This window comes from Heterocephalus glaber, unplaced genomic scaffold, assembly GCF_053883595.1.
Source record: "Heterocephalus glaber isolate CG9 unplaced genomic scaffold, H.glaber_assembly_v1.0 deba00000942, whole genome shotgun sequence".
In the NCBI taxonomy this organism is placed as follows: Eukaryota; Metazoa; Chordata; class Mammalia; order Rodentia; family Bathyergidae; genus Heterocephalus; species Heterocephalus glaber.
In genome coordinates, this window is record NW_028258174.1 from 1,605,042 (window position 1) to 1,629,020 (window position 23,979).

Genomic DNA, 23,979 nt, shown 5'->3' on the forward strand with positions numbered 1-23,979 from the left:
ATGTATGCTAAGCATGTGCTCAACCATTGAGCTACACCCCCATCCCAGTCCAAATATATATATTTAAGAGTAGGAAAATTTAGTGGAAAACAGGAGTAGCTCCTGAGAGACAGGAGGAGTCCTGAATGGGTTGCCCCAGTCCAAATATATTTTTACAAATACTTCTTCTTTTTCTTTTTTTTTTTTTTTTTTAAAAAAAAAACAAACAGGGTCTCACCATGTAGTTCAGGCTGGCCTTGAACTCACTATGTAGCCCAGAGCACCCAAATGTCTCTGTCATTATCACCACTTGTTCTGTCCTAAGGCACTGGAAGGTTTAGCAACAGTGACTCTGGACAGCAGCAATTCCAGGGCAGGGTGGGCCACACACCTGGGGGAAGCGATGGGTCGCCCCTGAGAGAATCTTTTGAAAGTGCCTCCTTCACTTCAGGATCACTAGTCTGGCATTTTGGCTTGATTAATTAGTCACAGAGGATGTAGCATAAGTTGTGGAGCATTAATTAGTACAAGGCAAACACCAACACAATGCATAAACAAATAATTCAAAATAATTAGCATTAATTCCCTGAATGTTTAACTGCCACCATAAATAAGGAAGTTCAAAATACCATGCTAAATTTGTGACTTTCCCCTTTAATTGCATTTGCCACCTGGTGTTAATTTGAAACAAATTAAACCCTAAAGGCAGCATCCAAAAGTAAGACTAAGCAGATTCCACCTGTGGGCAAAAATGAGACAACAGCCTCGTTCCTCTTCCAAAAGGGTGGCGAGCTTCTCCTCGGCTGTCTTCTGTTTTGGGAGGGGCCTCAAGAAGCCAGAGGGCGTGCTGCCATGGGACAGCCAACTGCTGGCCACCACAGGGAATTCGTGTCTCCTTGGACTTCTTCACCAGTGCTGTCCTCCATACACACACGATCACTGGTTTTTAATTTCCTGGTGGCCACATAAAAAAGTAAAATGAAATAGATCCAGTTGGTTTCGATGACATATTTAACCTGATGCTATGTGTGGGTATGGCGTGTCCTCCTATGTGCTGGAATCTCGGTCCCAGAGTGGCAGTGTAGAGACGGTGGAGCCCCAGGAAGACAGTCAGCTCCCAGGGCACTGGCCTGATCTCGGGGAGTAGTTTAGCTCTTACAGCAACAGGTTACTGAGGGCTGGGAACGGTGAGGCCCTGGGTTCCATCCCAGCACTGCAAAAAACAACAGGTTGTTATAAAGTGACTTTGGCGTCCTTGGCTCCTCTCCTGTTTCCTATCTCACCATGGGCCCTCCCCACTGTGATGCCACAGCTACAAGGCCCTCCCTAGGGCTGAGCAGAAGCACCAGGCTTTTAACCCTACAGAACTGGAAGCTAAATAAACCTCTTTTGTTTATAAAGCACTCAGCCTTGGATATTTTGTTGTAGCAACAGAAACAGATTAAGAAACCCAATTTACCCAAAATATTATCATTTCAAGATGTCACTGATATTCATCAATTATTAACTAGCTATTCTGCATCCTTTTTTGACAGTACTTGCTATGGTTTGGATATAGTCTGAGTATGTCCCCCAAGGCTTCATACATTGAAATGTAATCCCCGGGCCAGGGATTTAGCTCAGTGGCACTGTGCCTGCCTCACAACAACAAGGTCCAGAGTTCGATGCCTGGTACCAAAAAGAAAAGTAGAAACCTTGGCCGGGGATTTAGTTCAGTGGTTCTGCTGCCTGCCTCGCAAGCACAAGGACCCGAGTTTGATTCCCGGTACCAAAAAAAAAAAAAAAAAAAGAAATGTAACCCCCATTGTGAGGTACTAAGAGGCAAACAGTTAATCGGACTACAGTGTTTAGTGATGGGGGGACTCTGGGAGGTGATTAAAATTAGATAAACTCCAGGTAAGGTGGTGTAAGCCTGTAATCCTGCACTCTGGGAGGCTGAGACAGACAAATTGCAAATTCAAGCACAACCAGGGCAATTGAGTGACTTAGTGAAACTTTGTTTCAAAATTTAAAAAAAAAAGAAAAGGGTGGGGATATAGCTCAGACAGCTCAGTGGGAAGGCTCTGGGTTCAATCCCCAGTGCCACAAAAAAGAAGGTAGGTGGGGGAGAAGCTGTGTACAGTGAAACAAATCTGTAATCAAAGCTACTTAAGAGGCTGAGGCAGGAGAATCAAAAGTTTGAGGCTATCCTGAGCAAGGGAAGATCCTGTCTCAAAATAAAATTTTTAAAAATAAAAAGGTCTGGGGTATTGCTTCATGTAGAGCACTTGGTTAGCATGCAAAAGACTATAGATTCAATCCCCAGCACCACATAAAAAAGGTGGAGAGAGACCAAAAGCAACACATGTACACAGCTGTGGTCCTGTCTCTTACCATGTGATGCTCTGCATCACTTTGAGAGTCTGCCAGGCCCAAGGTCATTGCCAGATAGAGGCCCCTTGACCTTGGACCTCTAGAACTGTGAGCCAAACTAGACCTCTTTGGGCTGGGCATGGTGGTGCACGCCTGTAATCTCAGCACTAGGGAGGCTGAGGCAGGAGGATCACCATGAGTTCAAGGCCAGCCTGAGCTACACAGTGAGTTCATGGACAGCTTGAACTACATAAAGAGAACTTGTCTCAAAAAAACAAAAAGAAAAAAAGAAAAAACAGACCCCTTTTCCTTCAGATTCACCCAGTCCGTGGTATTGTGTTATTAGCAAGAGAAAATGAATGACTAGTGTACTGCCTTGGTAATCTAGTGCAGCATAATATATTACTATGAACTCAGTGGCTTAAAAGAATACACACTGCCTTGTGTCTCAGGGTCAGGAATCCAAGAACAGCTTCACTGCGCTCTGTGCACCAGGCTGTCTTGGGAGGGGCAATGGAAGTGTCAGCCAGAAAGGGGTCTCCTCCAGGTTTGTCTAGGGAAGGATCGTTTCCAAGTTCTTGTGGCTGCTGGCACAGCTCATTTCTTGCGGGTTATTAGAGTCTTACTGCTGGCTTTTGGCTAGAAGCCACTCTCGAATTCTTTGTTCTGCTGACCTTTTCAGTTATTTCATCAAGTAAGGAAGGGAGAAAGTCAACAGAGGGAGTCTATGAGCAACATCAGGTCACAATTTAACTGATGCAGTTATGGAGGTGACACCCCATTGGCTCTGTCATATTTTGTTAGCTAGAAGCAAAACACAGCCAGGCCATACTTAAAAGGGAGAAGATTCCACAAGGATGTGAATACCAGACACAGAAATTATTGCGAGCCATTTCTCAGTCTGTCCACCACACCTGTAAATCTTTAAGATCTACTGTGTAGTTTATTTGTACAACATACCTCAAGTGAGTCCTGCCACATTTCAAGTACCATATTGTACAACACCGTTCTAGTAACAGAGAACCCAGAGATCTGAGGAATTACAGAGAATTCAATCTCAAAAGAATGTGAAGTATAAAGTATAGTGTAAAACAGTGATGGCAAACCTTTTAGAGTTCTCAATGACACAAACAGCCCGCCGTGGCATGAGTGCCATAGCTTCACCACCACCTGTATAAAGCATTGGAAGTATGAGAGTAGAGGGCTGGAGATTTAGCTCAGTGGTTCCGGCGCCTGCCTTGAAAGCGCAAGGTCCTGAGTTCAATCCCCGGTACCAAAAGAAAAAAAAAAAGAGTACAAAGGCAAAGCTATTGGAAGGTTAAAAACATGTTATTTCTAACAGGTAATGAACTCATTACTATTTTATGTAATTTTTTTTCTTATAGTGCTGGTGTAGAAAATAGTTTATTTAGCTTACAGGGAAGGCAGCTAGTTAGTGGAAGGACCTGAGAGAGTTGGGTGACTAGCCATACTGATAAAAATTAAATCTAGACAGGGCCAGGATGTAGCTCAGTGGCACTGTGCCTGTCTCAAAAGTGCAAGGTCCTGAGTTTGATCCCCAGTACCAAAAATAAAGAAAAAATTTTAAAAATTAAGACTAGCCAGTGAACTAGGAGTTTGGACAAAGAATGAATCTCTTCAGGCAATATAGGACATAGCCCACTCCGTACTAAAGAATGTTGCAACTACTCCCTAAAGATCCTGAATTTCGAGGAAATCATAATGCAAATTAATGAGTTTTTTTTTTCTAAGATCCCCCAGCTTCCCGTGCAGGGCCTGGTCCTTACAGTCTCTGGGATTGAATGCAGGCTCTTTCCCCGGCCACTGAGCTACACCTCCAGCCTGACTTTTCTCTCCTGTTTAAGCAATTGTCATTTGGGGATTTCTGACATGTGCAACCAAACTTACTTCATTTTCTGTTTTTAAAACTATTCTTAAATTCTTGTCAAACAAATCAGGTAGAGGGGTGCATGCTTGCAATCCCAGCACTCTGGGAGACTGAGGCAAGAGGATCAAAAGTTTGAGCCCTAGGGCCAGGGATGTAGCTTGGTGGCAAGCACAAGGTCCTGAGTTCAATCCCAGGTACCAAAAAAAAAAAAAAAAAAAAGTTTGAGCCCATGCTGGGCAACTTATGGACTTAGTGAAACTCTGTCTTAGCATTTAAAAATTTTAAAGGGTTGAGGATGTGACCCAGTGCAAAGGCCTTGGGTTCAATCAGTACCACAATCAATCAATCAGTCAATCAATCAAAAAATCCAGGTGTGGTAGTGCATGCCTATTATCCCAGCACTCTGAAAAGCTAAGGCAAGAGAATCACAAATTCAAGCCAAGCTGAAGCAATTTAGTAACTCAGCAAGACCTGGTCTCAAAAAATAAAATGAAAAAAAAAAAAAAAGGGAGCCAGGCATGGTGGTGCACACCTGTAATCCCAGCACTTGGGAAACTGAGGCAGGAGGAGAGCTGTGAATCTGAGGCCAGCCTGGGCCACAAAGTGAGTTCAAGGCCAGCCTAGACTACAAAGCGAGACCTTGTCTCAAAAAACAAAACAAAACAAAACAAAGAACACAAAAAGTAAAATAAAATAAAATGGGCTGGGATGTAGCTCTATGTGAAGGCCAGGGGTCCAATTCCCAGAACTGCAAAATTTATTTATTTATTTATTTAAATTTTTTGTGCCAGGGATCGAACTCAGGACCTTGCGCTTTCGAGGCAGGCACCAGAACCACTGAGCTAAATTCCCAGCCCTACAAAATTTAAATTAAAACCAAAATTTTATAATACAAATTGTACCATAATTCTCCTCCACTCTCACCTTTTACCAAACAATTCTAAAAGGCTAAGATTTCAGTGATTGCCTGGACCTGAAGTAATACATTTGTAAAAAAACAAATTCCAGACCCAAGGGTAAGCTCTTAGACCCTGGCAAGTGGGGCTCAGGCCTGAGCCTCAGCCTGTGCCACCAATGATCCCAGGCCTCACTCTGACGAATGCTGTTCAGGCCTAGGGGACACAACTCCACACCTACTGTTCTATGTCCTCAAAACAAAAGACCTGACCTCCAATGCAGAATGGCTGGTGACTTGGGGCAGGGACAAAGTCAACTATGGACATTGCTCGGGGTTAGGGAAAAGATGAGAATGGCTCAAAGACTTGGGTAGAAGAGAAACTGAACTGTCATTCTTTCCTCCTAGATACTGGGAATGTGATGCGTTCTTGAACATTGGACTATGATTTCCTAGAGGGCTGAAGGTCCATTTTCTTCCTTCTCTTCATGCTCCTATTTTGTTGTTTTGAAGGTTCTCGAGGCATGGCCAGGATGGGGATATGGTTCAGTGGTGAGCATGTGCTTAGCAGGCTCGAAACCCTGGGATCAATTCCCAGCACCAAGAATTACAAAGACTATTCTACACAACTGCCCATAGCTGTTGAGAAACATCTTGCAATTTGCTATATAATGCACGAAACATGACGTCAGTTCTTTGCACTGGAAACAAAGTGAACACTGAACACTAAGATTGAGTTAACTTTCTTTTTATTGAATGATTTCAAGAGTATTTAAATTTTCAAAAATAAATTTACACTGTTAGTGTCTTGGTTACTTGTCACTGGGAAAAATACCCAACACCTGCAATTTAAAGGAGGAGGGGGATATTTCAGCTAAATTTTGTTTGTTTCTTTCTTTTTGGTTTTTGTTTTTTTGGTCCTGGGGATCGAACTTGGGACCTTGCGTTTTCGAGGCAGGCAGTGGCACCACTGAGCTAAATCCCCAGCCCTTGGCTAACGTTTTAGTAGTTTCTGTCCTCACATGGTTGGTGGCATGGTGGAAGGGTCTGGGCAGAGGAAAGCTGCTCATACCATGGTGGCTAGGAAGCAGGGAGCAAGGGGAGGAGCCAAGAAGCAAGAGAAATACTTCAGATCCTGCTCCCAGTGACCACCTCTCCCAGCCCTCACCATTTCCTAACAGCAATGTACCAGGTGATTTAGCCACTCAGCTTATGATCAGGCAGCTGGCAAGGGACAGAGCCCAAGGTGGAGTCGGAGAGGTCAGCCACACCGATAAGGATTAAAATTAGATTAGGAAGTGAAACTGGGCCCCTGGCCCAGAAAGTAGCTCTTTGGATGAAATGGAGTACAACCCCTCTCTACATCTAGGGCCCAGTTTCAAGGAACTTAGAAATGCAGAATAAGTGATTTTCTTTTAAAATTGGTTTCCTGAGGGCAGAGAAGCTCAGCCGGTCCCAGCACCCAGAAGGAAGCTCCCCGCCTCCATCCCAGGCTCCTAGGGCAGAGAAGCTCAGCCGGTCCCAGAACCCGGAAGGAAGCTCCCCGCCTCCATCCAAGGCTCCTAGGGCAGAGAAGCTCAGCCGGTCCCAGAACCCAGAAGGAAGCTCCCCCGATGCCATCCCAGGCTCCTAGGGCAGAGAAGGTGAGCCAGTCCCAGCACCCAGAAGGAAGCTCCCTGCCTCCATCCCAGGCTCCTAGGGCAGAGAAGTTGAGCCGCGTGGGCACCAGAAGCACCCTCCCCCCCCAACCCCGTGGAAATGAGAAAACACATAAACAAGCCTCAAAAACAGACTTCCAGATCACCTACAGCAACCCCAAAGGGAAACGAGATGGAACAATCTGATACTCAAACACCTGGACTCTGAACTGACAACAAAAGAGGATCTGGGAAAAATGAAATCAGAAATAATTACTCAGATAACAGCAAAGATTTTGCTCATGGTGCAAGGCATGATTAATAAATCTAGACAGGACACAGATTAAAAAAATAGAGGATCTGAGGAATATGATGGCATCCCAACATAGGAAACAAATGGAATCCATAAAACAGATACAAACAGATTTCCAAGAGATTAAAAACTCCATCAAAAGTCTGTGCAGCAGAATGAACCAATGTGAGGAGAGAATTTCACATATAGAAGATAAGATTGCAATTAGTGAGGAGGAAAAGAAAAATTGCTTTAAAATTGTAAGGGAACATGAGAAATCAATCCAGCAGCTGCTAGACGATGCAAAGAAGAATAACATAAGACTGACTGGAGTCAATGAAGAAAGAGGAGAGAGTACAGATGACATTAAAAAAACTGTTCACAGAAGTGATGGCAGAAAACTTCCCAAGGAGGGGAAAAGAACTTGACATACAGATAAGTGAGGCATATAGGACTCCAGCTAGCCTTAATCAAAAAAAAAATCTACACATAGGCATATAATAGTTAGGATTCCAGAAATCCAATAGAAGAACAAAATTCTACAAGCAGTGAGAGAAAAGAAACAAATCACATACAAAGGAAAGCCCATCAGAGTCACAGCAGACTTCTCAATGCAAACCCTCAAGCCAAGAAGAGCTTGGAGTGATGTATTTCAAGCCCTAAAGGAAAACAGCCTCCAACCCAGATGGATGTACCCTGCAAAACTGTCTTTCAAAATTGATGGAGAAATAAGATACTTTCATGATAAAGAGCACCTCAGGAACTTCATGAATACCAAACCGGCACTCCAAAAAATTTTAGACAATACCCTAGGAAAAGACAATGAGGATCACAACCCCAGGAAACTCAAAGGGGGAGAATCCAACAAAAAGAAAAAGTCATGACAAGCCTTTTAAAATTTTGAACTTCATCTCCCTAATGAATGTATAATTCAATCTTATTATTGTACTGATTAGTATTTTTCTGATTCTAGAGTTGCACACCATTCCTTGTGCTGTAATGGCTATTTATCATCTTCTTATGTCTACTTTTTAATTGGGTTGTCTATTAATGAGCTCTAAGAATTCTTTATATATTCTGGTCATAGGATATATGCATTGTAAATATGGTCTGTTTAAGGACTACTTTTCATTTTAATGATGTCATTTAAAGTTCTAAATTTTGATGCAATCTCATTTATCAATTTTTTTCTTTTATACATCATGTCTTTTGTATCCTAGGTAGTTCTTGCCTACCCTGAATTCATAAATATTTTCCCTTATAATTTCTTCTTAAAGTTTTATACTTTCAGGTTTTCATATTTAGGTTCATAGATCCCTTCAAGTTATTTTCATGTATGGAAATAAAAGGTTGAGGTTAATTTTTTATATATGGATACCAGGTGTTCTAAGTGCCATTTACTGAAAACACTATCTCTTTCTCGGCTCTTGAATTGAGTTTATATTCTATAAAATGCTAATGTTAAATAATCTTTCAAAACTCAGTGGACCATATATGTGTGGTTCTATTTCTAGATTCTGCTTTATTCCAATGATCTACATGTCTTTCCTTACACCAACACTGCCTTGATTACTGTAGCTTTAGAAGAAGTCTTAAAATTAGGTACTAAACGTCTTCCAACACTGTTTTTGTTTTTGTTTTTAACTTTTCTAGGTCCTTTGTACTCCTACATCACTTTTAAATTTCAATATCCAATTCTTCATTTATAGTAAGTACACACAGACCTGAATTTTTATATATACCTTGTGTTTTCTAATCCTGCTAAATTCAAATACAAGTTCTAGGGGCTCCTAGAGATTTCTTAGTATTTTCTCTGTAGATGATCATTTCATCTACATAGAAAGATTTTGCTTCTGCCATGCCAATCCTATCCTAGTTGTGTCATTTCATTGCCAGACTGTTTTGGTGGGGACTAGGTTTCAAAGTTTAATGGACAGATAAAGAGTAAGCATATCTGCCCTTGTTCCCCTCATTAAGGAGAAAGCATTGTATCTTCTCCATTCATATAAGGCATTCTCGCTGGAAGTATGGAGTACATGTCTTTAATTTGTTGAGAAGGTTCTGTTCTACCTCTAGTCTCCTGATAGCTTTTACCATGAACAGCTGTAGAATTTAGTCCAATACTTTTTCTCCAACTAGTGACAGGATCATATGGCTTTTTGATTTCCTCTGTTAAAATGATGACTTTTGGGGGTGGATCTTCCAATGCTGAACCAACACTGCCATCCCTATAACAAAACCACTTTCTACATCCTGCCACATCTGACTTCCAATAGTTTGTTTTGTTAAACAAATTTCTATCTATGTTCATACTTTTTTCTTCTATTATCTTTATCCAGTTTTAGGATTAACACAATGTTGAGTTCCTAAAATGAGGGGAGAAGTGTTCCTTCTTTTTTCTGCTTTAATTGTTTGATATAATTTATCAGTTAAAATGTATATGAGCCTGCTGTTGTCATATAGGTAGGTTTTCAAGCTAGGAATATACTTTCTTTAATAGGTGCTATTCAAATTTTATATTTCCTCCAGAGTTAGTTTCATTAATTTGTCTTCCAAGGTACTTCTTAGAAGTTGTCAAATTTATTTCAAAAAAGATTTTTGTAATATGCTTTCTATATCCTTTTAAATTCTGTAAAATCTGTGGTAATGTCTCCTAGATCTTAATATTGTAATTTAAAAAATGTATAACTGATATTGTGTAATAGGAAGAAAAGGTCTAAAGGAGCAGGGGAAGTGGGAGGGGTAGGGGAAAGGAAAAAAGGGAAAGGAAAAAATATGAGAAGAGAAAAAAAATGGAAACAAGGTCTTTGCAAATAGGGAAGGGTGGAGGGGGTGAAGGGAGGGCAAGGGAAGGGGAAAAAAAATAAGAACCAAGAGACTCATGTAATGGTACAAGATCCCAATGATGAATGTAACTGCATTTTATACCAGAAATGTACCAATAAATTTAATGGGGGAAAAAAATAATAAAAAAATAATGAAAGTGGTTTCCTGTAAAGCCTACACACTGAGTAACTGGTTCAAAGAGCCCAATTTCCAATAGATCATTTTAAACCCATGAGGCCACCTGAGATAGGCAGCCACTGGACAACTGAGCAAATTCCTGTGCTCTGCTTATCCTTGAAAGGTTCTGAGTTGAGCATGGTGGCACACACCTATAATCCTAGCACTTGGGAGGCTGAGGCAGGAAGATCACCTCGAGTTCGAGGCCAGCCTGGGGTACATAGTAAACTCAAAGCCAGCCTGAACTACAAAGCAAGATCCTGTCTCAAAAAACAAACCAAAACAACCAATGTACTTAGTACTTGACCACTTTCTGTCTGTGATTTCATTCTTTGACTTTGAGACAATGGGCTCAGTTTGTACAGTGACAGCTGTCTCAGTAAATCTGCTCCAAGCTCCATAATCCCATCTGCCTCCAAAATCCCCACCTATGAACACATGGAGTACTTGGGGAACCCATAGATGGAAGCCATACAGCTAGCTCTAAGGAATTTTAATTTAAAATGGTGATATTCATTAATAATAATTTGCCCTTTTCTTTTTAATTTTAGTAATTTTGAATATTTTAGAAGAAAACTTTTTTGAAATATATAGTAAATAATTTTAATTTTCTGTTGTTTGTATTTATTTTAATATACATTATAAGTAAAATCCTGGGGCTGGGAATATAGCTCAGTGGCACAGCACCAGCCTGGCAAGCGCAAGGCCCTGACTTTGATTCCCGCTAACAAAAAAAAAAAAAAGAAAGAAAAGAAAAGAAAAAAAAAATCCTAATCAAAGGTGGAGTTACTATTGTAATCAAAACAAGAAACCCATCATTTTAAACATGCTGCATTTTATCATCATGAAGGTGCATTTATTAATACAGGAGAATAAAGCATGGTTTATTTAACAACTGTTGGCTTGATTTATAGCTTTTAAATATTTAAACACATGGCCTGGCCTAAATTTGTGCGCCTGTCCTGCATGCCCAGGACTCGGGATGGATGAGGTCCCCGTTATCCGCCCATCAGAATTAAAAGCACTGTCTGCCTGCACACTTACTCCCAACTGAAGCCTCTGCAATCATTCAGAAATAAGAGATGCCCTTTTACAAATGAAGCTATTCTGCAAACTGGTCATTTATAATGCTGTCTTATGATAGGATGTCACAGGCAGTAACAGACCAGAGACTTTCCTTATGTGAAGTTATTTGTGGAGGGTCATATATCAAGAAGGAATGGAGAAAACTTGGCAGGAGAGAGAAAGCAGATAAACTGAAGCAGACACTTTAAATGCTGCTGTAAGGACCACAGCAATGAACACCTAATAGATAGGAGGCTGAGATTCTGGCAGGCTTAATAGCCAGGGAAATGAGAAGAGAAACTGGTTACTTCTAGAGACTTAGAAATACACTGTGGAAGAACATGAAAAAGAAGCAAGTTAAGAGAGGAGGGGGGAAAAAGGAGCAAAAGTACATGGGAAAGGAAGGGGCAGTATCAAGATTTGTTGAAGCCTGGGTGTGGTGGCATACAACTGTAATGCCAGCACTCAGGAGGCTGAGGCAGGAGGATCACCACAAGTTCAAGGCTAGGGCCAGCCTGAGCTACATAGTGAGTTCAAGGCCAGCCTGAACTACTTAGTGAGACCTGTTGGGGGAGGTAGGGCCCAATATGAAGGTAGCTACTTAAAATAGTTAACATCTATAGGACAAAGTTCGAATTCACATGTATCCCCTCAAAGCCTCACAGTCATGAGTTGGGCTGTTGAGAGATGACTGGACATGGGAGTGTGACACTGGATTAGTCCACTGATGAATTTATAGATGGCTGTGGCACTGGGAGGGGAGGCAGAGGGAGGTCACTGTGGCCTGGAAGGGCACTGATGCCTTGCTGCTTCCTGCCTGCTGCCATGAGCTCTTTCTCCTCTGTGAGGCCCCTCTGCCATGCTGCTCTATCTCAGAGCCAGCTCACTATGGACTGAAACCTCTACAAAGTGAGCCAAAACAAACCTTCCCTCCTGGAGCAGGCATGATAGTGCATACCTGTAATCCCAGCACTTGGGAGGCTGAGGCAGGAGGATTGCCACCAGTTCAAGGCCAGCCTAGGCCATATAGAGAGAGCTGTCTAAAAACAAACAAACAAAAATACAACAACAACAAAAGCCTTTCCTCCTTTAACTTATGGATGTCAGTGAAAAAGTAACTAGGACAGCAAGGTACCTGCTACCTTCCCCGCCCCCCCATTAACCACCCCATCTGACCTCCATGTCCTCAGCAGAGCACACATCCCACTGTCCCTCTCAGGCCTCTGTGCATGCTGTTCTCAAGGTCAGAGGCAAATGCCCGCCCATCATTCAAACCCAACGCAAAATGTTACCAGACCCTTGAAGTCTTCCCAAATTCTACCAGGCCCAATGAGTCATTCCTCTTTCTGTTTCCATGAGACTCTTCATGTCATGATACATATTAAAGCATTTATTGCACTGTATGGAAATGATCTTGTTAGAGCTTGTGTCTAGATGTCCCCTCAAAGCCTCATGCAGTCTTAGATGGGGCTTTTTCAGAAGTGGCTGAATCTAGAGTGTGTGATTCCTGGTGTAATACTAGGCCCAAGGGCACTAGGATTAAGGCCCTAAGCGGTCTGGATAAGATAAAAGGGGATTTAACTCAGTGGCATCATGCTTGCGAAAGGTCCAGAGTTCAATCCCCACTACCAAGGAATAAAAAAAAAAAAAAAAAGATAAAAGGGGCAGAAAGATGCTGTTAAGGCTCCCTGTTGCTTTTGCTACCATGTGGGTGCCATGAACTGTTTCTCCTCTGCGATGCCCCTCTGCCATGTGCTACTCTGCCTTGGAGCCAGCTGATTATAGACTGAAACCTCTGCAAACTGTGAGCTAAATAAACCCTTTCTCCTTTAACTTTAGATGTCAGGTATTTTGTTTTAGCAACAAGAGAAAAGTAACTAACACAGATCTCTTGGGGCAGGGTATGTATTTCAGTGTAAAGCACTTGCCTAGCATGGGCAATGGTCCTGGGTTTGATCCTCAACAGGAAAAAAAAAATCTGTTATTGGTCTATCTTGCTGAGACGGTAGCTTCTCATGGCAGTACAGTATCCCAGCAACTATAATGACAGAATTATTTAAACAGTCAGTCAAATACCCTATTTTATCTTTTTCTTTTCTTTTCTTTTTTCTTTTTTTGGGGGGAGGGGTACTGGAGATTGAACCCAGAACCTTGGCACTGAACTACATCCCCAGCCCTTTTTATTTTTTATTTTGAGATAAGGTCTCACTAAGTCTTTAAGTTGTCCTGGTTGGACTACAACTTATGATCTTCCTGCCTCAGCTTCCCAGAGTGCCAACTTTATCTTATACAGCATTAGTAATAATTTAATCTTCTGAATGACATTAGAAAGAGGCCTTTGTATTTTACAATATCCTCAATAGAGATGTGGGAAAGAGCATTTAGTATCTGTTTGTGCTAGGCAATATAACAAACACATTATACAGACAGAATTACCAGAGAAAATACAGACCACCTCATGAAATTCAAATCCATATATCCCATGTAATACGTGGGATATAGTACACTATAAAAAGTATTTGTTGGGCTGGTGATTTAGCTCGGTGGCACCACGCCTGCCTCGCAAACACAAGGTCCTGAGTTCTATCCCTAGTACCAAAAAAAAAGCATTTGTTGTTTGTGTGAAGTTCAGGTCTGGCTGGGCATTGTGGATTTTTGTGTGATGAATCTTGTCAGGCTAACCACAGATATCATCGGTCCCGCGTCAGGTATAACGAGAGGTGCTTTCCTAGCTTCATTTTACAGATCCAGTAACTCAGACACAGCAAGCTTGAGTAACTCACCCAGAGTTACACATCTATCTGCCGGCGCACATCTTCGAGTCCAGTGTCTTAGGTTTCTCTGTGTCCACTGACGGACAGTTTCATACATTTTAGGTTGTTAACTACTATGACCTCTTGGATTCCCATTTCCTGACCTCAGTCTCAAATCATCAGCATATTCCCCATGTCCTGACCGTTACACAATGCTCTGTATTCTGATTTTCAGAGTTAAAAAGAAATCCAAGTATTGTATAAATAGAGGACGGGGTGAGCAGGTACTCACTACGGCAAAATCAGATGTGTGAATCTCAAGAATGTGTTTCACCGCAACACACGTGCGAAATGAATGCATAGAAAGGCGGCTCTTGGCCCTCATGGTACCGAGGCTGAGGCAGTGCCCATGCAGTGACACAGCTGCTCTGGGGACAGGTGCGAGGCAGAACACCTGGCCCCACTCTCCCTGCGATTATGCAGACAGGAGAGTGTTGGTTCTTCACATGACAATTAAAACTGGCTGATGGCGAATAAACGGATTTAACTTGGTTCTTTGTGGTCTGGATCCTTTCTGCACGCTCCCCTACTCCCCACAATGGCAGATTCCTCCCCGTTGTTTAAAACAGAAAGAAGTCTATCTAATAGTGCACTATGGATTTGAAACATCACCAATATTCTCCTTTGGACATTAAGCAAAGAAAGGCTTCCTTTCTGATCACACTTCAGTGGCTTATCCAAAGTTCAACATTAAGTTAATAGCCTTAAATCTGAAGATTTATCAACATGTGACATGAGTACTTTAATTTTCCCCAATTTTTCTTTCTCTTTGCAGAAAAGGGTGTTTTCATGACTGTGACACAGGATTTGTTTCTATTTAAACTCTAATTGTATGAGGTTGAGTCATATGAAATTGCTATCTTTTTAAAGTTAAAATTGTTCAGACCTCAACAATTTCATATGGTTTAATTCAGTATAAATACACACGATATATAAATCAATGCAACCCTCCTTCATTCTTCTGGGTCACTGTAACGGTAACAATAATAGCAACAACAACAAGAATCTCTGAGGTTTCCTGGTTACCTGTACAGTATGCAGCAAAACACAGATCTTAGAAATTACGGAATGCCAGAGAGTGAATGCTGGCCAGGCGGAGTATTCATGGAAAATTACAACAAATTACAGATTTAGGCCTTAAACATAATTACACAAAACATAAGAAAGCTGCCCTTAAGCACATTTCAAATGACATGGTTCAAAGAATTGAGGGTACTTATGGCAAAGAACTTTTTCTTTTCATTTTACCACTGAGCTCTAATTTTCAGTCCATCCTTAACCTAAGGGTGTAGAACAAATACAAAGTACATTTTTATAAGGAAAGCTGCCATATTCCTGATAAACTCCTAGGTATCCAAGTCTTCTTTCTTTCTTCTTATTCTTTTTTCCAGCAGTAGGGATTGAACCCAGGGCCTTGCACATGCTAGGCAAGTGTTCTACCACTGAGCTACATCCTGAACCCTGCTCCTGGATACTTAAGAAAATATTTTGGTACTAAGGATCTGGGCATCGTGGTATATGCCTATAATCCCAGCACTTGGGAAGCTGAGGCAGGAGAATGCCTAGTACAAGGCAGTTTGAGCTTGAAGTGCAACACTGTCTCAAAAAATAAAATAAAAAGCCAGGCATGGTGGTGCATGCCTCTCATCATTGCAGCACTCAAGAGCCTGAGGCAGGAGAATGGCAGTGAGTACCAGGCCAGCCTGAGCTACATAGTGAGTTCAAGGCCAGCCTGGACTGCACAGCAAGACCTTGGCTCAAAAAATAAAATATTATTTTATTATGAAATTTTGTTTCATTTCTTCATAAAATAAAAAATAACTTTAAAAATTAAAAAGAAGAAAGAGGGCCGAGGATTTAGCTCAGTGGTTCTGGCACCTGTCTTGCAAGCACAAGGACCCAATTTTGATTCCCGGTACCAAAAAAAAAAAAAAAAAAAAATGAAGAAAAAGAAAGAAAGTTGATGAGTTAAAGGCACTAGAAAAAAATAAAACAAAATAAACTCAAAGAAAGTAAAAGAAAAAAAGTAATAAAGAAAAAAGTGGAGGGCTGGGGGTGTAGCTCAGTGGTAGCATGCTAGCTTTTCATGTAAGAAGCCCTGGATTTGATCCCCGCACCAAAAAGAAAATAACAATAAAATAAAAATATAATCAAGGACTTTTTTTTTAAACTTCAGCAATATTTTTTTCATCTAATACATACAAATTGTAATTTCAACATTTCATTAATATAACAATTTATAACTCCCCAAATTAAAAATAGAACTATCATATGATCCAGCAATTCCACTTCTGCATACATATCTAAAGGAAATAAAAATACTTCAAAAAATATCTACTTTCCCATGTTTATCAAAGCATTATTCAGAATACAAGGGATGGAATCAACCCATGTCCATGAATGAATGGATAAAGGAGTGTGTGTGTGTGTGGTACTAGCATAAAACATGGACATATAGACCAATGGAACAGAATAAAAGCCCAGAAATAAATCCACACATATACAGTCAAATATTGTTTTGTGAGGCAACAAGAACAGCAATAGGAAAACAGTCTCTTCAAAAAAGGGGCTCCATACAAGTTTAAACATCACATGGATTCTCTTATATGAGCAACCCAAAGTATAAATAAAGAGCAAAATAAAAGATAGATAAGAAGGAGGAGGGAAGCCTTTCTCAAAGGGCTAGGGGATCAAAAGATGAAGGGAGAAGGGAGAAGAAGAGAAAAGGGAGGAAGAAGGAAAAAGAGGATGAAAAAACGGAATTACATGTGTTATATATATGTACTAACCCCACACAAGGACTGTAAATATTGTGTATTGCAAACATGTACCTCCCAAAAAAGGAAATCATGTGATGGATGAAGGGGGGAATGGGGAAAAGGAAAGGGGGCAAAAATATAATTAAGATACATTATGTACATATACCAGTTCCCCACCGGGAATGTAAACATGCACTACAAACATGTACCAATAAAGAAAATTTTAAATGGTGCTAGGAAACTGGATATGCAGATTACATTCATAAATGAAAACTGGCTTTTGGTAAATATTGTTCTCATATACTCCTACAAGCAGAATATATAAAATAGAAAAAGTTTTATTTCAAAATACTTTCAGTCTATCATCCTTCCAGTACAAAAACTGTTTTTATCTTAATTCTGCTTTTTCTTGACATTTCTATTGCCAATGTGCTTTTATATTCTGTTTTTGATATATGGATCATATTTAATTTATTGTCTGTATGAATGACAATATGTGCATTTCCTTCTGATTGCTTAGAAGATCAACAGTCATTTACCTTTTAGTTTTTGTATTTAGAAATTTACAACATACATTTATTTTATACCTCTATTAATTTATTTAATGTATCCCTTTATAACATACAAGGAAATGAGCACATTTACATTTACATTTAATTTTCTTCTACAGCCCACTGGTACCAATTGTGATCAAGCACATTACTACTGCTAACCTTTTTATTTTTCATAGGATATTTTCCTTTTAATAGCTTAGTTAAATATCAATTATTGTATTTATATTCAGCATTAAAGAAAGTGTTTTTGTACCTCATTATGAAAGATAAGAAAATAAACACTATTTCCTTTCACCTACTCCTTCCCATCTTCAAATGTTAAGTGTCTTATAAGGTTTAAAATATTTATAAATTTATTAGCAACCAAAATTCCCACAGTTATTTAGTCTTAGTTCCATACACATCTAAATCATTAATCTTTTACTGCAACCTTTTTTACTCATCACTTGGATAGTTAGGTTTTAATATCAACATATTTTATTTCTCAAGACTCATTAGTGCTATATTCTTTAAGAACTTTTGTGTTTGAAAATTTCTGATGCTTCTATGCATGGAATGCATGAAGCTCTAAAATCATATTGTCACAGCTTCAGAATCATGTTGAATTACTATAGAAAAATCAAAGAAACTTCATTATTTTATTTAAATCAGTGATATACATTTTCTTAGAAATTAAATAATCCTTTGATTAGCTTCTAATCAATTTATTTCTCCAGACTATGGTTGTTCTATATTAAATTTATGACTTTGGTGGTTGTTTAGTTTTGTGTTTCTTCATACTGTTTCTCTTTTTTTGTACCGGGGAATCAAACTTGGGTCCTTGTGCTTGCTGGGCAGGCAGCAGAACCACTGAGCTAAATCCCCAGCCCTCCATACTGTTTCTTAATTTATTGTTCCCATGCAAAATCAAGGACTTTTAAAAGCCAAAAGGTGATAAAAGGTGTTGAGGATGTAGTTTAGTGCAGAGGCCCTGGATCAATCCCTTGTATATCCCCCCCACCCCTGCCGCCAAAAAAAAGAGGAAAAGAAGCCAGGTACGGTGGTGCATGCCTGTAATCCCAGCACTCAGGAGGCTGAGGGCCAGCCTGGGCTACACAGTGAGTTCAAGACCAGCCTGAACTACATAGCAAGACACTGTCTCAAAAAAGGAAGGAAGGAAGGAAGGAAGGAAGGAAAGACCCAGAAAGAAATTTCCTCAACATTTGAAAGGTATCTCATTCAGTTGCCAAACTTATATTAGTTAATTTCCATTGGCAAGTCTCAGAGATATTGGACAGATACAAGACCAATTCTGCTCAGCTGCTTGTTGAAGCTCGAGTTCAGCCTAATCCAACAAAACATGTCCCCACAGCCCATCCTCCTCACCACCGTGCAGTGTGTATGCAGTTTGTGAGGAAGGAAAAATTTCTCCCTGGCCTGTCAGCACCAGTTTTGCTGCAGCTGCTGGGAGCAACACTGCTCAGTACTTGTCAAGGACGGCGTGGGTGTGGGAGTCTCTTGTATGGCTCAGGACTGTCCACTCTGTACACCAGAGGACTTTGTGTTTCTGTTGCTTCCCAATGAAGAATTGAGAGACAAATACAGGTGCTACCTCTTTAGGGACTATGTGGAGAGTCATTACCAGCTCCATCTATGCCCTGGTGCAGACTGCCTCATGGTTATTCAGGTACAGGCGCCTAGCAAGGTCTTTTATTTCAAGTGACCTCAGATGTATCATGCCCCCACAGACTGTCCCACAATCCAGAAATGGCTCACAAAGTGTGCAGACAACTCTGAAACGCCCAACTACGTTAGTGCTCACACTAAAGACTATCCCCAGTGCAACATCTGCATCGAGAAGAATGGAGGTACAATCACATGCAATGCTTCAAATGTAAACATGATTTCTGCTGGATGGGTCTAGGAGAGTGGAAGACTCGTGGCAGCAAGTACTATGAGTTCAGTCAGTACAAGCAGGATCCTGACATTGTCAAGCAGATCCAGCAAGCCCAGGCCAGGGAGGTCCTGAAGAAGTACCTATTCTATTTTGAGAAGTGGGAAAACCACAACAAAAGTTTGCAATAGAGTCCCAGACACACCAGCGGATTCATAAGAAGATTCAAGAGAGGGTCATGAACAATCTGGGGACTTGGATCGACTGGCAGTACCTACAGAATCCTGCCAAGCTCTTGGCCAGGTGTTGATATACCCTGCAGTACACCTACCCATATCCATACTACATGGAGTCTGGCCCCAGGAAGAAGCTGTTTGAGTACCAGCAGGCTCAGCTGGAGGCTGAGATCGAAAACCTCTCATGGAAAGTGGAATGTGTGGACAGCTATGACAGAGGGGACTTGGAGAACCAGGTGCACATAACAGAGCAGTGAAGGAGAACCCTGCTAAAGGATTTCCATGACACTTAAGTAGGGACATGAATGTGCTGGGATGAAGATGTGGCTTCGAGGTCTCCTGGCTGCCATACTGCATGCTGCAGGCTCTGCCTTTTATGACCCAGGTTGCAGCCAGGGCCCCACTCCTGAGAGACACTGGCAACACACCGCTTAGCTGATTTGTTTTCTTTTCATCTTTCGCTTTTTGTTTCAATCAGGGTAGAGGCCATGTTGAATTGATCTCTTTTCAGGACTTTAATTCCCCCTAGGTGTTTGTTGGGAGGGAGGGAATTTTTTTTCTGAATGGCTATTAATAGAATTAGATCATTACAACCTATGTAATTTTCAAAGGTTGTATAATTATTTTTTTTTAAAGGCAAACCATATGATAACACAAAGCCCTTTTTGTTTTTGTTTTTTTTGGTACCAGGGATCAAACTCGGGACCTTGTGGTTGCGAGGTAGGTGGCAGAACCACTGAGCTAAATCCCCGGCCCCACAACACCCTTTTTAAAAATAAATTGGCACTGGAGTGTTTTCAAAAAAAAAAAGCCAAAAGTTGAGTATTTAAAAAACACTATTATTATAGCTCACAAAACTCTGGCAAAACAGAACAAGAAAAAGAAAAAAAAAGCCAGGTCTGGTGCTTCAGATTTGTAATCTCAGCACTCTGGGAGACAGGCAGGAGAATCACATAGCTAATTTGAGGTCACCTAGATAACAATGAGACTTCATCTCAAAAAGGAGAGAGGGGCCAGGGATTTAGCTTAGTGGTGCCACAGCCTGCCTCACAAGCGAAAGCTCCCAAGTTTGATCCCGGGTACCAGTAAAAAAAAAAGGAGAGAGATATACATAGTTCATTACACTAACATTTTAAAGGATAAAACTATGTCATTTTCTGCATACACACAGAAATTACTTGATAAAATTCAAAATCATCAGAAGAAATAGAATCCTTGATACATATGAATTCCCAAAGCTGAACCAAGAAGATATAAAAATTCCAAGTAACTCAATATCAGTCAATGAAATTGAAAATATAATTTTTAAAACTACCAACAAAAGAAGCCCTGGTCTTGATGGATTCACTGCTGAAATCCACAAGACATTTAGAGAAGATCTAATGCCACTACTCCTCAGACTCTTAATGAAATTGAAAAGGAAGCAACATTCTCAAAAAAAGGAGTAAAGGCCAATCTCCCTAATGAACATAGACACAAAAATCCTCAGTGAGATACTGGCAAGAAGAATGCAGCAAATCAGCAAGAAGATTATACACCATGATCAAGTAGGATTCATCCCAGGGGTGCAGTGACAGTTCAACATATGCAAATCAATAAATGTAATACACCATATTAACAGAGCCAAGGACAAAAACCACAGGATCATCTCTATAGACACAGAAAAAGCATTTGACAAAATCTAACACCCATTCATGATAAAAACCCTACAGACAATTAGAATACAAGGTCTTGGGCTGGGGATTTAGCTCAGTGGTTCTGCTGCCTGCCTTGCAAGCGCAAGGACCCGAGTTCGATCCCCAGTACCAAAAAAAAAAAAAAAAGAATAGGTCTTTCTCTCAATCTGATAAAACCATCTATGATAAACCAATAGCCAACATCATACTAAATGGTCAAAAACTGAAAGCTTTCACTCTAAAATCAGGAACAAGACAAGGATATCCACTCTCACCAGTCCTGTTCAATACAGTTCTGGAAAAATAGCCAGAGCAATTAGACAAGAGAAAGAAATAAAAGGAATAAAGATAGTAAAGGAAGAAGTTAAATTATCATTATTTGCTGATGACATGATACTCTACATAGAAAACTCCAAAAATTCCACCAAAAGACTCCTCGAATTAATAACCAAATTCAACAGCATAGCAGGATATAAAGCCAACACTCAAAAATCAATAGCATTCCTGTACACGGATAACAAACTCACTGAGGGAGAAATTAGGGAAGCCACACCTTTCACAGTAGCATCAAGAAAAATGAAATACTTATGAAGCAATCTAATGACAGGCAGTGAAAGACCTTTACATTAAAAACTACAGTACTTTAGGAAACAGCAGTAGCCATTTTTCTGGACTCACGGGGACCATCAGTAAGAAGGATTTTGCCAAACTGAGACCTGGAGAAAAAAGCAGGAAAAATCTTCAGTTATTGAAGGACATGCAAACCATACAAAATTTATTACAAAGCAGTAATGTATGTTGGAATTACTGACTGCTCACACCACGTCATAAATTTTATTCAGATAATCTGTATCTCATTGATCAGATCTTGACAATTTACTTTCCAGGTTTCATACTTGCTAATGTTGGAATTAATTAATAGAAGGTGTTCAGGGCTTAGGCTTCGTTACATAGGTTTCTTGTGTTATGCCACACAACCGAATATTAAACCATTGGCTGGGGATTTAGCTCAGTGGTTCTGGTGCCTGCCTCGTTAAGTGCAAGGTCCCAAGTTCAATCCCTGGTACCAAAAAAAAAAAAGAAAAACCATGTATGTAAATGGAAACCAAGGAAGTTTTAAAACTTGAGAAGCCACATTCTTTAAGATGAATACACTGTACTGGTATATTGAACTTTGTAAACAAGTTGCCAGTTTTTTACTTGTGGTGTGATTTTTTAAAAAATTCTTTATATATATATATATATATATATATATATATATATATATATAAATTAGATTTAAATTTTCAAAATACAAGGCTGGCCCACAGGCAGCATTTGCTTGAAAAGTCACTTTTTTTTTTTTTTTTTGGTGCCGGGGATCGAACTTGGGTCCTTACGCTTGCACAGCAGGCGGTGAAACCACTGAGCTAAATCCCTGGCCTGAAAAGTCTCATTTTTAAATCTTCCCTGGCATCGAGTGCCCAGTTCACTTTTCTAGTACAACTATTAAATATACTTTGACTATTGATGGATATTTTCTATATATAAGTATTTATATATTTAAGAGGATTTTTTGTTTGCTTTCTTAGTATTTTAATCAATTATTAGTATTAAATGCATTTCTATTGTTTTTTTAATACAGTTTAAAATTTTTTAAAGATCCAAGTAATTGTTTAAATCAAATTACTTACCTATAAAATTATAAATGCATTTTAAAGAGTATAGATTGTTAATGAAACAAGATTTTGGAAAAAGGTAAGAGAGATAGAAGGGAGCTATTATGAAGCAAGCACATTTGCAGTTTTCTGATAACTGTTTGTAATCATGTTATTCAGTCAAGGCATTGTGGTTTTAATTCTGAAACTTAGAGAATCCCTTGAATACTTGTCTTTGGTGTAGAACATGACTTTTATAAGAACTGTACACATATAATTATATCAATGTATATCCGAATAGAGTAAGACACATTAACTTTTTATAAATTTGCCACTGGAGTCAATAAAGCAGCTTTTTTTAAGAAAAAAAAAAACCATAGTACTTTGAAAAAGGAGATTAAAGAGGGTATCAGAAAATGGAAAAATATCCTTTGTTCTTGGACAAGCAGAACAAATATAGTGAAAATAACTATGCTTCCAAAACTCTTACACAGATTTAATACAATCCTGACCAAAATACCAACAGTATATCTCACAGAATTAGACAAAACAATCCTAAAATTCATTTGGAACCAGAAGAGACCTAGAACAGCAAAAGCAATTCTGGGCAACAAAGGCAATGCAGGAGGCATCACAATCCCCAATGTGAAGTTATACTACAAAGCTACTGTGATAAAAACAGCATGATACTGGCAAAAAATCAGACCTGAGGATCAGTGGAATAGAATACAAGATGCAGAAACAACTCCAAGCACACTCAGCTACCTCATCTTTGACAAAGGAACCAAACACCTTCACTGGAAGAAAGATAGCCCCTTTATTATAATGGTGCTGAGGAAATTTACTTTCTATATGCCGAAGATTAAAAGTAGACTCATATCTCTCATCATGTATTAAACTAAAATTGAAATGGATCAAAGATCTAAATATTAAAACAGAAACACTAAATCTACTGGAAAAGAGAATAGGTAAAACTTTTGAGGACATAGGTGTAGGCAAAGAATTTATGAACAAAACCATGATCACACAGGAAATATTACAAAGAATCAACAACTGGGATCACATCATATTAAAAAGCTTTTGCACCGGATATGGTGGTGTATGCCTATAATCCTGCCACTCACGTTGAGGCAGGGGGATCACCACAAGTTTGAGGCTAGCCTAGGGTGCACAGTGACTTCAAGGCCAGCCTGAACTACATAGCAAAACCCATCTCAAAAAAAAAAGATACATTTTAAGGTTATAAAGATACTGATTCTTCTGGCCAGGGACGTAGCTCAGGGGTGCAGCGCCTGAGTGGCAAGTGCAAGGTCCTGAGTT

General features: G+C 39.9%; 1 long non-coding RNA gene and 1 pseudogene across 1 annotated transcript in view; one reads left to right on the top strand and one right to left on the bottom strand.

Annotated features, from left to right (window-relative positions):
- Positions 1 to 613: 613 nt before the first annotated feature.
- Positions 614 to 23,979, bottom strand: part of LOC110344091 (uncharacterized) — a 30,569-nt gene continuing 7,203 nt past the window's right edge. The window contains exon 2 of the long non-coding RNA XR_002386388.2: positions 614 to 1,192. This is a non-coding gene — a long non-coding RNA (uncharacterized LOC110344091). The remainder of the gene's footprint in view (positions 1,193 to 23,979) is intronic.
- On the top strand, positions 18,389 to 19,712 carry LOC101704596 (E3 ubiquitin-protein ligase ARIH2 pseudogene; annotated as a pseudogene).